Raw genomic sequence first — 15,506 nt, 5'->3', positions numbered from 1 at the left:
ATGTATAAATAATATTTTTTTTCCTTTTTACACTAGAGAAATGATATTCCTAGTCAACAACTAATATGCTATGTTGGCGACTCCTTTAGCAAATTAGCACTTGAATCATGTTGTCAAATAGAATATATTTTTTAGTCATTTTGTCATTACTATCTATTGAGACTATTTTTTGTCAAAATCAGAAATTGTTGACAATCAAAATGGCTATTTACTCTATTTTAAATTACATGAGACAATTTAATTTTCCAAGCAAGTAACAACGAAGCTAAATGATTGCATAGTTGATACAATTCTTTGAGCAGTCAAATTAGAACTGGTTAAGGTCCTGATGCTTGATAATTGCAGGTCCTTTGCAGATTACTTGTGGAAATGATTTTGCTATAGTGGTAGGCTTAGACTTGTACTAGAATGAGCTTGTGGCAATGTTGATGCTGATGAACAAAGGTCACATTTTCAATCCCTATGCTTGCTTTTCAATAATATATCCCTAGTAGAGATCATTTCAGGCGGAAAAAATTCATATCAATATTCTCACCACAGATAGTTGAACAACACACATGGCAAAGGCAGTCTAAAGATTTGCTCAAATCTACATCACATCACACAGCAGTTCTTTAATTTGCGATGAAAGATATGCTCCTTCCAATCATTCAGCAGTATTCTGTGTATTTATTTGAGTTATTTAGCTTCTATTTAGCTCACACTCATTGCTTGTCATTGCAAAAGTATGGTATTGAGGTCATGTAGTTCTCTTTTTGGATGATGAGATAAAAGGATATGTAATATTCATAATAACATCGGTAATTGTCACGATCCAAAATGAGTCATGACCGGCGCTCAAGAAAATAATCCTACAGCAAGCTTAACATACTCAAATATAAGCTAAATAAGCAAGTTACAAATATTTTACAAGTTCTAAAATAAATAATTATATATTTTTAACAAAAAAATTTAAATAACTAAGAATGGTTGGATCCTGCCTGTGACATATGGAGCATATACTTCTAGGAATTCGACAAAGAATAGGTACTCATTGCAGTTACTCTTGAATAGAAAGTCTTACATAGTCAAATATTCAGTGACTAGACAATACATCTATAATCGGCATGAGACCATATAAATATTATTATCAAAGTAATATTAATTAGAAAGTAATAGTTGATAATAATAGGTGAATCAATAAGGAAGTTCTCATAGAGAAATCAAATCAAAAGTCCACATATGAGCGGCTCCACCTCTATGGGTAGCCCTTTCCTCTTGTGTGTCCTAACAGAATAACAGATCTAACATGTGGCCTACACGTTAGGCTAGCAACACTTCAAAACATATAGTTCAAATACAATAAATCTTTAATCTCTCAAATATATAAGGTATCGAATCAAATCAGTCAGATAATACTTTCTTATCAGAAATCTTTTCAAATAATATTTTCTCAATCATAAAAACATATTTCATAATTTTAAAATGAATGCCAACAAATACTTTAATATTTCAAAAATATATATTCGAATAAAATTAATATTCTAAAATAATATAAAACTTTATCAAACATATATATAGTCTTGTGTAAAATTTCTAAAGTATGAATTTCATAAAAATAATTATTTAGCTATAATAAATCAATTATTCTAATCAGATCAAAGTTTTTTGATAATAGTTTTATAAATATAATTAAAAACTCATAATAGCATAAACCAAAAGCTTAACGATTATAAATATAAAGCCTACTCACATAGTCCTACCGGACCCAAGAGACCAAACCCATACCGTCGAATTAAAGGGTACGAAACTACGCAGTATTTGGATTGAGATAGTGGCAATAACTTCAATTCTCACTACAGTAACATCATCAACAGCCCTAGTAGCAAGGGGCAACAGCGAATCCAACAGCCTACGGTGGTTTAAAGTGAATAATAGAGTTTTACGGCAAGACAAGGCAAAACAATATTAGTCTTACCAAAAGAAACAAGAGGATGGAGCATCAGCAGCTCCGGTGATCCTCACCGGCAAGGACAAACCGGCAGAAATAAAGCGGAGCTAGGGCAAACTTGCAGAGTTTCCGGCGGTGGCTTCCGATGACGTCAGCGCGGTTCCCGGCGACCAGAGGCGCGGTGGCGCAGCCTGCAGCAACAGCGGAAGCATACCAGCTCCCGCCTCCTCGCAAGACTTTCCTCTCTCTGGCCATTGCGTTTCTCTCTCCTCTGCGAGCTCCTCTCTCCTTCTTCAAAGCCCCATACCCGTAGCCGCGACGGCGACGACGGAGCTCCCCTTTTAGCGGCGGCGACAAGGCGTGGCGGCAACGAGATGTCGTCCCCTTCCTCTTTTCTGTGTCACGTCTTTCTCTTCCACATGCGGTGGCTTCTCGTGGCGGCGATGGAGTCCTCGACGACGGCAGTGGAAGCTCCGGCTGCGGCAGGGACGGTCTCCAGGGGCGACGGCGAGGACGGCGGGACAGCACCTCCTCTCTCGCACTTCTTCCTTTCTCCTTCCCTCATTCCCTATTTCGATCTCCTTCTCCTTCTCTCTTCCTGATCCGTGACTCTCTCTTCTTCTTCCCAATCCTCACTCTTCTCTGATTTGGGGGAGTGGGTGTGTGTTGGTAATTTAGGAAGTTAGGGTTAAAGTTTGGTTTGAGAAAAAGATGAGTAAGGGTATTATAGGGATTTTACAGTAATCTTCTATCTTATTTTTCTTTGAAAAAACAAAAGTAAATGTGGAAAATGACTGCATTTCTGTTGCTTGTTTTGACTGAAACTGCCATTCAAGATCCAACCCAGAACTGCAATTCTCTCATGGCAATTGCCGCTTAATCCTCAATGTATCTCCTGAAACACAAATTAAAAACATTTCAAGACTCAAAGTGTTTGTCATCACAAAAGCCACACACACACTTATTGTTCTACATTCTCTCTTTTCTTGTTTATTTTTGTACTCTTTTTAGTAATGCAATTATGTGAAAACCTCATGAACACAACTTTGGATCATTGGTTTGATTTTTGAATCAGCAGTGAAAAGAAATGACATCTCAAAAACAGGAACTCAAAGCAGAACTAGAGCAGTTATAAAAAAAACTCAATAAACATAATACACTGACTTTACATGACAATAACCCTATATATTTGTAGCTATCCTCTTTAATTAAGTCCCAACAGATCAAATATTCTATGTCAATACTTCTTATTGAATAATTTGAATCCCATATGTGAGAATAATATTATTTATTCCGATCTTATGCAGCTTAATATAGGTACAAACTACACATACCAGATAAAGATCAATGAGTGAAGTTGATAGGAATGAAATTGTTGTCTGATGGCATCTCTACAACTTCACCTTCTAATGACTATTTCAGGTACAGGATTGTCATCTTTAAATGTGGGAATCATATTCTTTGACGGCATTAGTTGTCACCTTGGGAAATCTGTTTGACAAAGTCTCCAAATCTAGAAAGGAAAAAATAGTTATTATTACAGAACCTTTCTCTTAGTATTAGAGATATCTTATTATAGGCATCTATACTATTCATTTAATCAAATGATTCAATCTATGGAAAAAATAGATTACACAGCAATAACTTGATCCTTCTATTTTTAAAGCTTATACACCTTGTGCATGCTGATTCCTTTTACCATCTTACATGAATCTTGCAACACAAGACTCTCGGATCATAAAGAATTGGCAAAGACAGAAACACCATTTTATCACTCTTTTCTTGCACAAATCAAGCTATCATTTAGTTTTTTTCTCTCTGAAAAAAGCAAAAATAAAAGTATAGAGAGGAATAGAGAAATATACCGATAACAAGAAAAGCTTTTCAATAATAAGTGTCACTCCAAATTTCTCCATCATGTCTTTGCTTTTCAATAACATGAAGGCAAGATCAGAGAACACAGTTTCTGGTTCCCAACACATCAATCCAGCTTAATTACCACCTCAAATGAACTTAGAATTAAAATGAAGATATATAGCCAAAGGTATAGGATTACATCTAGCTATGTACACAAGCTACCTGCAGAAGATAGTAAAAACAGTAAACTTGATTCGTCCAGTTGTTTAAAAAAAATCTCAAATGTTGGATACCCAAAAAAAGGTATTCCCTGTCTTTCAATTTTATTTTTCATGGGAGTTCTTATCTTCTTCTTCAAATGCTGTTTTTTGAAAAATATGAGACCAGTTAACAAATATTACAGATAGCAATGACTGTTTCTCAGAGTAACAAAGGATATTTCTTTAGCTACAATTGCAAATAGAGAGCTTTCCCGATAAGTGAAAGAAAAGAATGCAAATTTTGTTGTTGTCATATGAGTTAAACTAGTTAATGCTGTATAAAGAAAGAGAAAACTTCTTTACTTGAAGGAAAGGAAATTTATGCATGTATGAATTTAATTGTGGTACCATGACAAACATGAAGGTAAGAGAATTACCTGCTCAGAAATCTCTATTCAGAAAATTTGGTTGCCATTGACCTGAATGGTGGGGATGTGGGAAATTTTTGGCCAAATTTGTTGATGCTTCTTCTTACAGTGTTCTCCTAGCAAACGACACTCTTTAATTTGAAGTAGTAACAGAGAACATGGCAGCTTTTCTCCTGCCATATTCTCCAACTTGTCACAGAATGAAATATGTAATTGTTGGAGGGAAGTGAGGCAGAGAAGCTCGTTGCACTCCAATGTTTCCAGATTTGGAAAGTGAAAGAGACAGAGTGTGTTAAGTTGAGACAGCGAACCCACCTCTTGGAATGACTTGATGCTTTCACAGTTAGAACCATCAATGGTAAGATGAGTGAGGGTGTCCAAGTTTCTCATCCATGATAGACTCCTCAACTGTTGCTCGCAACCTCCCACAGTAAGTGATCTTAACTTAGGCAGCAAGCCACCCTCTGGCAACCTACAAATGTTTGGGCACGCTCGAATGTCAAGAGACTGTAAACTTGGAAGAAGACTATTCATGTCAAGTGGCAATGCCTCTAACTTTGAGCACCGGCTAACATCGAGATGAGTCAAGTTGGGTGCAGCCAGTCCTTCTCCCGGAGATGCCACTAATTTGAGGCATTTAGAGATGGTGAGATGTTGAAGAGCAGCGTGTGGTGGCCCTGACATTGAAACTGATTCCAGATTTGAACACCCTCTTATCTCCAGATTCTTGAGATTGGGAAAGGCAACCAACAACAATGAGGTCAGTGAATCACAGCTGTGTTCTATTCGTAGCTCTACCAAATCATACTTCTGCTGCTGTTGCTGGGGGAATTCCAGTTTGCTGCAATTCAAGATTGTGAGCTTTTGCAATGATTTAGGTAAACAATTTCCTGGAAAGGATATAGCAGACAAACCTGAGATGTGTATTTCTTGGAGGGAAGTTAGATGGTTGATGACCATTGCATACTCCAACACAGATTCACATTCACTAAATGATAAACTATCTCCATCAAGTGTCATCTCTTTACCCCATCCTTGATGACCTTCTTGTATTTCTAGTTTGCGCACTTTCAAAACATCCAACGAGGAAGAAACGATTCGCATTAGCACACTATTAAGCATATCTCCCTTTAACATTGGACAATCGTTTATTTGAAGGCTCTTAAGCTGAGGAAAAGCTTCTGAGTCAGGTAAGCACCACTCCTCCCAACATGGCATGTTATCAAACTCCAAAAGCTGCAATGAGGGAAATAGTGCAATAGGCGAAGAATGTTGATAGCCTTCATTCTTGTAAAACTCCATGCCAACACTCTTGAGCTGTCCGAAATCATCAATGCGAAGGGACTGAAGAGATGACAGCTGTCCAAGTGAAGGCAGCAAGTAGCAATTGTTGCAAGACTCTAGAGATACACTAGTCATATTTTGGTATGAACAATGCCCCACCCAATTTGGAAATGTTGTACCCCTGTATCCCCATATTGTCAACTCTTTCAAGCCATTGTGCGGTTGCAAGTTATCCAGTATATCTCTTTCAGTTTGTGTGTCAGAAACCATATCATCACTTGAAGACCATTCCAACCATAATTTGTCAATGTGCTTCTTATCTCTTATCTTTGCACTCCTTGCCTGATTGACATAAATAACATTCTCCAATTTCTGAATCCCAAATGATCCATGAAGATTTGGAAGCCCTCCTAACTCTTGGATTCCACTATCTTCATTCTTGCCTACAATATAGTTGCTTAAAATGTGCAACTGGTTCAATTTGCTCATTCCCTTTGGCATTTCTTTTAGATGAGTACCCCATATATCAAGATGCCGCAAATTCACAAGATTGTACATGCCATTGGGTAGCATCCTCAACTTTGAACAATATCTTAGCTTTAATGTTTGTAGATTACACAACTTGCACAGTGACTCCGGCAATGTCTTAATCTCAGTCTGAGAGAGATTCAAATAGCGCAAGTGGATCAGTTTGCCCATTGAATCAGGAAATACACAAAGTTCATCAAAGGATAAAACTCTCAAGTATTTATTCTTTGACAATATGTCACATGTTAACCTTGTGCTTTCTTTCCTAACATGAAATTGAGCATTATTGATAAACAAGAATGTCCTCAAAGATTCTATACTTTTAGAGGAACAGAGTTTTTCAAAGATTGGATAATCGCATGACAAATGACTAGTCAGAATCCTCATCTCTTCCTTTTCACCAAGCTCTTCTGATAATCTACAATAAAATTCTCCAGCAAGAAAAGTTGCCAGGTCATGCATGAGATCATGCATCACAAAATACTTCTCACTGCTTTCGACCTGCTTGAAAAATAGTCTTCAAGCCAAGTCATCAAAACATTCACGACCAACTTCTTCCAAAGTTTCTCTCCTCTTTGGTGCTCGTAAAAGATCTTCAGCCATCCATAGCAAGATTAATTCATCTTTATCAAATTTATGGTCTTTGGGATACAATGAACAATAAACAAAGCATCGTTTTAAATAGGCAGGCAGATGATAGTAACTTATTAACAATGCTGGAAGAATCTTACTATCTGTCACAGGAAATTCCCAAATGTCACTTGATAGTACTTTATTCCATTCTTCTACATCATGCTTTGAGCGCAACAAGCGTCCAAGTGTTTCTGCAGCTAAGGGCAAGCCATCACACTTCTTGACAATCATTTTACCTATTTCTTCAAGTTCTGAACTCCCATTTGATTCAGGAAAGGATGAATTGTCCGCAAAAATAGACCAGCAATAATCATCTGAGAGACCATTGAGAAAGTAAGAGTTATAATTTTGGACTATTGACCAACATTTTCCTTGCGAGTAGTTAGAAGAACAGTACTTCCCTTCCTCCCATGTTGAAAAGGAGTAATAAAACTTTTCCACTTGTCACCATCATTACTCCAAACATCATCCAAAACAATGAAGAACTTCTTTTCTGACAATTTTTCCTTCAAATCTTGTTGAAGTAAATTAAAGCCGTCAAGACAACAAACACCGGAAGCGATCTCCTTTATAAGATTCTTGGTAGTCTCAACAACATCAAAATTTTCAGAAACACAAATCCATGCTTTCAGATCAAACCCCTTCATCAAATCCACATTGTTGTAGAGGCATTGTGCTAAAGTAGTTTTACCAACCCCGCCCATACCAACAATAGAGATGGCGGACAAGTTATGATGATTGTTGTCATTTAGCATCTTGATTAATGCCTGTTTGTCATCATCCCTGCCGTACACAATCCCCCTTTCAAGAGAAGTGGATGGAGGTCTCCATGAGGAGATACCCGTTGGAATCTCTTTAAGACCAAGAGTATCTTTGAGTTTCTGAAGATCTTCTATTCTTTTAACCACCTCTTCTATCTTGGCCGCCATCTTCCTATCAGACAAATTAATTAAGCTAGGAAGCCGGGTGCGTACCTTGCTGCGAATTTCGGCTTTGATGAGGACACGGTCCAGCAAGTCATCAGCAGTGTAGAGAGCATCCCTGAGACTATGAAGCCACTCCCTGACGAGTTCGTTTCCAAACTGCTTCTGCTCAGCGTCAGCAGCCAGAGCTTTGGCAGCCAAGAGAGCAGTCTTCAGCCTGTCAACCAGCTTCCGATCCAGCTTCTTGCCCACCACCAAGTTAACAAACTCAGATGAAATGAGCCGGTCAAGAACAACGTTGGCAAAGCCAGAAAGTAAAGCTCCAACAACAAGTGTTTCAGCCATGATATGATACAGATCACAACAACAGCAAATGAATCAGTGAGTGAATGGATTTCCAGAATGTAACCAAAGGAGAGCAATGTTACTGCAATAATGCATGCAACTTGCAAGGTATTATTACTATTCAACAATAATGGGCATATAACGACATATTATGAAGGTCCCTCAGCAAAAAGAAGTTGGCATCATGCGGAAACTTGTAAGAGCAATGCTAGGGGGCCAGCAATTTTTGTGATTGTTAGTCATCAACTAGCCATCAATGATGATTTGATGGTGTGAGATTGGTGTGAAATTTCATCCAATGGCTCACCTTTCTCTGCCAAAATTAAATAAAACTGCTGGCCCCCTGAACTTTTCCAACTTGTAATAATAGTTGAAAGTTGAAATATTTAAATAGACGTATAATTAAAATTACAAAAATACTTTTTGTACACTAAAATTGGCCAGCAAAATCAGTTATTATATATTTATGTATAAATATATGTATTAATTAACACATTTTTAATATATATTTTATATTTTAACATATATTTTTTATTAGTAACCGATTTTAATAGCTAATTTGAGTATACACATAACATGATTGTTAAAATTATTACTAAATTTTTCAAGCAAGTAACAATCAGGCATCAGCTAAATCATTGCATAGTTGATGCAATTCTTTGAGCAGTCAGATCTGAACTTGTTAAGATCATGATGCTTGATAATTGCAAGTCAGTTGCAGATTACTTATGGAATGACTTCACTATAGTGGTAGGCTCAAACTTGTACTGGAATGAGCTGTGGCAAATTTAGATGCAGATGGTGATGAACAAAGGTCACATTTTCAACCTCTATTCTCTACAGTATGTTACTAACCACTTGAAGACATTTAAAATACAAGCCCAGTCCAATCATACAGAAATTCAGTCTTTAATTAATGCTCAAAATCTCTAATACATAAAATAAGATTACATTAGTAAAACAATCCATTATGCTTACTTTTCAATAATATATCCCTAGCAGAGATTATCTAGGGGGTAAAAAAAATCATATCAATTTCTCATCACAGATTTGCCAGGTGATATTTACAGGGCCAAAGTTCTCCAGGTCAGAATCAGAATTCATGTAATTGTAATCATGCCACGGGAAGAAACTAGTACCAGTTTCTGTCAACTATAGTTCCATGTGTTTGTTCCTAGCCTCAGGATTAATCTTTTGTACAAGATACTTCTTAAGAAATATATCCTAGCAAATAGGAATCCTCTGAGTAATAATTATTATATTTATTCGTATAAAATCTCACGGATACAAAGATAGGTCCCGTATAAAATTGTGTAAATTTCTTTCTTTTTTTTTTGGAAAATAAATACTTTTTATGTTGCAAAAGCACACAAATTCCAAATATTAAAGTTAAAGGTAAAACTTCCCAATTTTAGAAATAGAAAACATTGATTTGGCAAATACCTCATCAATTGGAATAGCTGATTGTTAGAATAATTGGTGTACTAATACACAAAATAGTGGCAGCAATAACAGAAACATGAAAAAAATAAGGACAAGACACTAAAACTTTAACGCGGAAACCCTTTCAATATAAGAGGTAAAAACTATGGGTCATTCATACCAAAAAAGAAGTACCACTATAATCAAACTAGAATGAGACCCGCTCAATATGCGGGCGGTAAATTAATAATAGTATATAATAAATATTAAAAATGGTTATGTTTTGTAAAATTAAATTAAATATATGTAAACTAAAGTTAAATTTGAAAGGTACTTTGTTTAAAATAATTTGTAGTACAAAAGATTTTGATGTTGGAGTTGTACAAAGTGATATTTTTATTTGGTGATTTGATTTTTGCATTTGTTTTAGTTGAAACCAATTGTCTTTTTGTTTGATGATATTGTCCAAAGAATGATGCTCCATTGAGTAAGTTTGAGATGTTGTGTAGTTTGGAAATAAATTTTTTGTGCTAAATTTGATGTCATTTGAAGGAATAGTGATTAGAAACTTATATAAGTAGTCGAAATAATATGGAATTTAAATACTTGTAATGTAAAATTTATTATAATTATTAATATTATTATTATATTTGTAATATGAATGTTTATTATATTGAATGAGTTATTTATAAAAATTAACAAATTAATGATTGGAGTTATAAATTTATTGTGTTGTTTATAACGGTGAGATATAATAAATATATGGATATGGATTGAATGTCTTTGTAGGTTACAAATTTTAGTACAAATTTTTGTATTTTTTTTCTGCTGATTTGGAAATAATAGTTGATTTGGCAAAAATTAAGTGGTTGATTCTAATATTTTACCAAGTAAGCGATGTTGCTGACATGGCATTAGTAAAAAGAAAAAGATGTTTTGAAAGTAATAGAAATATATGCAAATTAGGCTGCATATTACCAATAACAATAATTAAAAATTAATAGTATCTAACCAAATTTGTAACCTACAAGAATCTATATCCCTATATTTATTATATTTTACCGTTATAAATAATATAATAAATTTATAACCCCAATAATTAATTTATTAATTTTTATAAATAACTCATTAAATATAATAAACATCTATATTACAAATGTCATAATAATCTATTAATCATAATAAATTTTACGTTATAAATATTTAAATTTCATACTATTTGACCTACTTATATAAATCTCTTATCACAAGAAATTTATTTTTGCACTACACAACATCTCAAACTTACTCAATAGAATATTATTCTTTGGACAGTATCATATCACCAAATAAAGAGACAATTGGTTTATCAAAGTTCGTGTGGTTCGTTTATGCAAAACATTAACACCCATAAATGAAGAAAAGTTTCTTTACTTAGAAATGATTATATTAGATGAAAAGATACAAAATAAACATATTTATTATATTTTTAAATTGTATTTTTAAATTGAACATTTTCCAACTCTATTTTAAATTTGTATCACTTGAGACATTGTCACAGAGTGGGTCAAAGAAAAATATTAACAGGTAATTTCATTTTATACTATTTCAATTATTCTTATTAAAAATAACTTATTTAAAAAAAGTTTACACATTTTTATTCTTTTTATTGTAGATGTCATTAGAAAACTGCATGCACATCAAGAGAGTAAGGAAAAAGAAAACCATACAAATTCAATATACATTTTTGAAAGAAGAAAATACATATAAAGATAGAACAAATAACACAATATAAAGTACATACAACTCAATAATTCATAAAAACATGCCTTCACAAGAATCTACGACACAAAGAAAAAAGCAACAACTCTAACAATAACACCTTTTAAATTTAACTTTAGTTTATACATATTTAATTTAATTCTATAAAACATAATATTTTTAATATTTATTTTATTATATCATTAATTTACTGTGAGGGTCTCATTCTAGTAAATGTTTAACTCAGAGAGCACGTCATGTAAAGTCATCTTTATATTGTTTGACCAAGTGTGTGTTTGGATTGTAGTTAGTCAAACTGGAGTTTGAATAAAAGTGATTTTATAGAATTGATTTTGGATAGAAGTAAGTTTGTGTCAACATGATTTATGTTTGGCAACTCTTTACCAAAATTGATTTTGATAAAATAAATTTTGTTTGGATAATATTAGTTAAAATCACTTTTAGATAGACAATTACTTAAAAGGACATGACATTAAATTATAATATTATTTTTTTATACATGTTTAATTTTTTTATATTTTTTTCTTATATATTTTTTGTATAGTATATTTTTAATACTCTTAATACTCTTTTTTAGTACATTATAATTTTTAATTATTATTATTATTATCTAATAGGATCAATAAATTCTATTATAAAAAGATAATAATAAATATAATACACAAAAATTATAACTATAAAAATATATAATGTCAAATAAAAAATTAATAAAAAATGATAAAAAAGAATTCATATAGAGAGGAATAATAAGAATTCTATAAATAATGTAATAATATGTGATGAGTTTGGAAAACTCTTGTTAAATTTTGATGATGAATAAACATTATTAAAATATTAAATTACAAAATTATTAATTTGATCTTAACTTATATTTGCTTAATTAATAATTTTGTTGTACAGATTTTGTTGGGCCGAAACAAAAGAAAATTAACAAAGCCCAACTGTTGCATTATTGGTTCAGCTGTGTGTTTATAATTGAAGCTAGTTATAATTGGGCCAGAATAAATATTATTGTTGCAAGCCCAAACAAATGCTTTCTTGTTTGCTTCCTATGCTTGATCCGCTACACAACTCATCAGAAAAGCAAATGTTAACCAATTGGGCCAGCTTTAATCTCAATACTACAAGCCCAAGTCTTACAAGTGATGAATGTTTCCAAGCTTGGTCCGAAACAAAGGAAAAATGAAAGCCAAGTGCTTCCAACGGAACCAAGTATTAACCATGTGATGGATTTCAAAATCTATTACATTGTTAATTAATGCATGGGGAACATGAGAGAGAAAAATTTCAGCTGAAGTGATTGATGGTTATTATGACTTACACGCCACTCTATGCTAGGGAAGTAAAAGCAAGCTATTCTCATTCAATTTTGATCAACCACTTTGTATTGCTTTTCCTTCAGATCTCTTTTATTCTCTCTCATCTCTCTCTTCTTCTCTATTCGGTCCTTGTCCAGGAAACAATGGAAGAAATGTTCTTCAACACCGAAAGGAAGATGTTGCATGCGCCTAAGACCATCAAGCTAATGATGGCAAGAAAACATACCAAAAAAAGATGAGCTGTGGCTGAGATTACTACCAAATGTGGTTAGATTTGGTGAGGTAATCTTGAGCCTTTCATGCTCAAAAAGGGAAGTTGAAGATTCGGCCAAGAGGAGAGATTCTTGAAGCATGGCTTGTCTTCGATTCTGATCAACCACCACAGGGAGTAGCTAGAGTGGCGAAGTGATGGTTGAAGGCAGAGATTGAAGCAGATGAAGTCATTTTCATCATGAGACATCAAGGGCCAGAAATCCATCTTGGAGAGCAAGCCAAGGATGGAGAGCCCGGATTGATGAAGGGTGATGATCAAGAAAGGGCTAGAGGTAATTGCATGATGGTTAATGTATGGTTATCTCTTCTCTCTCTGTGTGGCCGAACCGGTTCTGTGTTTGTTGAAGGAGGAAGAAAGTTGGTTCGGTTTTAGCTTCAAGTGTGGAGGCTTTCCTCTTCTTTAAAAAGGGGGAACAACCACTGTTTGAAGCAAGGAGAAAAATTTGAGAGTGCAAGGCACAGAGTTCTCAGAGCTACCTGAGCTAACAGTTTTCTCTTCTCCTTCAATGTATTCTGTTTAGTATTTTTCTGTTTAATTTTGTCATGTCTTGAGTCTCATGGAAAAAGGCAAACAAGTGAGGTTTGTATGAAAAAGCCATAGAGCGGAAAAAGGCAGAGAGTGCAAAATTAAAAGAAAAAGCCATAGATGTCTTAGAGGTCCTTTGTTCATCTATGTTGTGTATCATGATTCTGTGGGAATCCCCTTGTAAGTTGAGTTAGCACTTTACAAGTTGTAATCAGATTGATTATAGTGAAATTCCATCATGTTTGTGATGGAGACTGGATGTAGGCTGCACTGCACTTAGCAGCCGAACCAGGATATATCTTGGTGCAATCTTCTTCTCTTTCTACTCCATTTCTGTTTTCTACTACACAGGAGCAAAAGCCAGAATTATCTCGTGCCAAGTGACGAGACAAAACAAAAAGTCTCGTGGCAAGGGACGAGACAAAACAGAGTTGCTCGTGTCCAGTGACGAGCAAAAACAGAAAAGTCTCTTCTGAAAGTCAGCAAGTGTTAAGCTTTAAAAAAGGGGCTAAGATTTAACCCCCCCTTCTCTTAGCCACTGAAACCATCAATTGGTATCAGAGCTTGGTCTCAAAGAGATCAAGCTTTGCAGCTTGGAGTAAAGATCCTCATGGCAGAAAACAGTGGCACGAATGTGTTATCATACAATCTGGCTGAAGGTCAATCAAGCAACAGACCTCCCCTCTTCAATGGGAAAAATTATACCTATTGGAAGGAGAGGATGAAGATATTTGTACAAGTCGTGGATTACAGACTTTGGAAGATCATCTTGGAAGGTCCTAAATTTCCAACTACAACAAATGCTCAAGGAGTAGTCTCTCTTAAACCAGAAGCAAGCTGGACCGAGGAAGATAGGAAGACGGTGGAGTTGAATGCCAAGGCAACCAATCTGCTCAACTGTGTTATTAGCTTTGAGGAGTACCGACGAGTATCACGATGCACAACGGCAAAGGAAATCTGGGACAAGTTGCAAATCACTCATGAAGGAACTACCATTGTAAAGAAAACTCGGACAGACATGTTAAACAGGGAATATGAAATGTTTACAATGAAGGAAGGAGAGTCCATCGATGAACTGTTCGAACGGTTCAATGCCATCACTGTTGGCTTAGATGCTCTTGGAATCACACATTCAGAATCTGTGCTAGTGAGAAGAGTGTTGAGGTGTCTCACAAAAGAGTGGGAAACAAAAGCCTTAATTATTTCTGATAGTAGTAACTTAGATTCCATGACACTTGATGATTTGAGAGGAAACTTACTTGCTTTTGAAAACTCCTATTTGAAAAAAGATTCAAAAAAGAAAGGAATTGCATTTTCTTCTGTGACTAACCCTTTGGATGATGAATCCAGTGATAACTCTTCTGAAAATGAGTTTGTGTTGTTTGCAAAAAAATTCAGGAAAATGGCAAAGCTCAAAAGCAAAGGCAGCAGCTCCCGGAGGACAAAGAAAGATCTTAGCAAGGTAACCTGTTTCAATTGCAAGGAAATGGGGCATTTCAAATCTGACTGTCCCAAGTTGAAGAAGGAAGAAAGGCCGAGAAAAGGAAAGAAGAAAGGACTAATGGCTTCATGGGAAGATTTGGAAAATGACTCAGATGATGATGATGAAAAATCAGAAACCAAGTCCCAACAGTGCCTTATGGCAGATCATGTAGATCAGGTAGTCTTTCATAACCCTGACACTGAAGATCTTCATCTTATGATAGACCACCTTTCTGAAAAAATAAGATGCTTTCTACTGGAAAATCAAGAACTTGAACAACAAGTCACCATTCTTCAAGCTGAAAACATTTTTCTAAAAGAAAAAGTGAGAGAGGCCGAAACTGCTTGTGATCTTGTTGAAGAAAATAAGCAGTTAAGAGCCCAAATTAAAAGTTGTGAAAGTGACCATTCAGTCCTTGCATATGTGAATTGTTTTAAGCAGAATGAAGAGTTGCTTAAAGAGGTTAACAGACTTAAAGAAGACTTAGCCAAGTTTACCCAAAGTTCTGAAAATTTGAATCAAATCTTGGCTAGTCAAAAACCTCTTTATGATAAAGCTGGGTTGGGCTTTTATAAATCTGAAAAATCACATTTT

At 34.8% G+C, this 15,506-nt stretch overlaps 1 long non-coding RNA gene and 1 pseudogene across 2 annotated transcripts; both read right to left on the bottom strand.

Annotated features, from left to right (window-relative positions):
- Nucleotides 1-161: 161 nt before the first annotated feature.
- Nucleotides 162-4,145, bottom strand: LOC130960282 (uncharacterized). Of its 2 annotated transcripts, XR_009079054.1 has the most exons (4): nucleotides 3,796-4,133; nucleotides 3,265-3,443; nucleotides 1,958-2,825; nucleotides 162-487 (listed from the first exon to the last, which is right to left on the bottom strand). It is a non-coding gene; the product is annotated as an uncharacterized LOC130960282 (long non-coding RNA). The 2 variants fall into 2 exon arrangements; XR_009079053.1 differs by lacking the exon at nucleotides 162-487 and having other exon boundaries at nucleotides 2,007-2,825; nucleotides 3,796-4,145.
- A 1,967-nt stretch (nucleotides 4,146-6,112) lies between these two features.
- LOC130962781 (putative disease resistance RPP13-like protein 1) lies at nucleotides 6,113-8,132 on the bottom strand (annotated as a pseudogene).
- Between the last annotated feature and the right edge of the window lie 7,374 nt (nucleotides 8,133-15,506).

The sequence above is a fragment of the Arachis stenosperma genome, chromosome 2 (assembly GCF_014773155.1).
Source record: "Arachis stenosperma cultivar V10309 chromosome 2, arast.V10309.gnm1.PFL2, whole genome shotgun sequence".
Lineage (NCBI taxonomy): Eukaryota > Viridiplantae > Streptophyta > Magnoliopsida > Fabales > Fabaceae > Arachis > Arachis stenosperma.
This window is presented reverse-complemented; position numbering and strand designations above follow the sequence as displayed.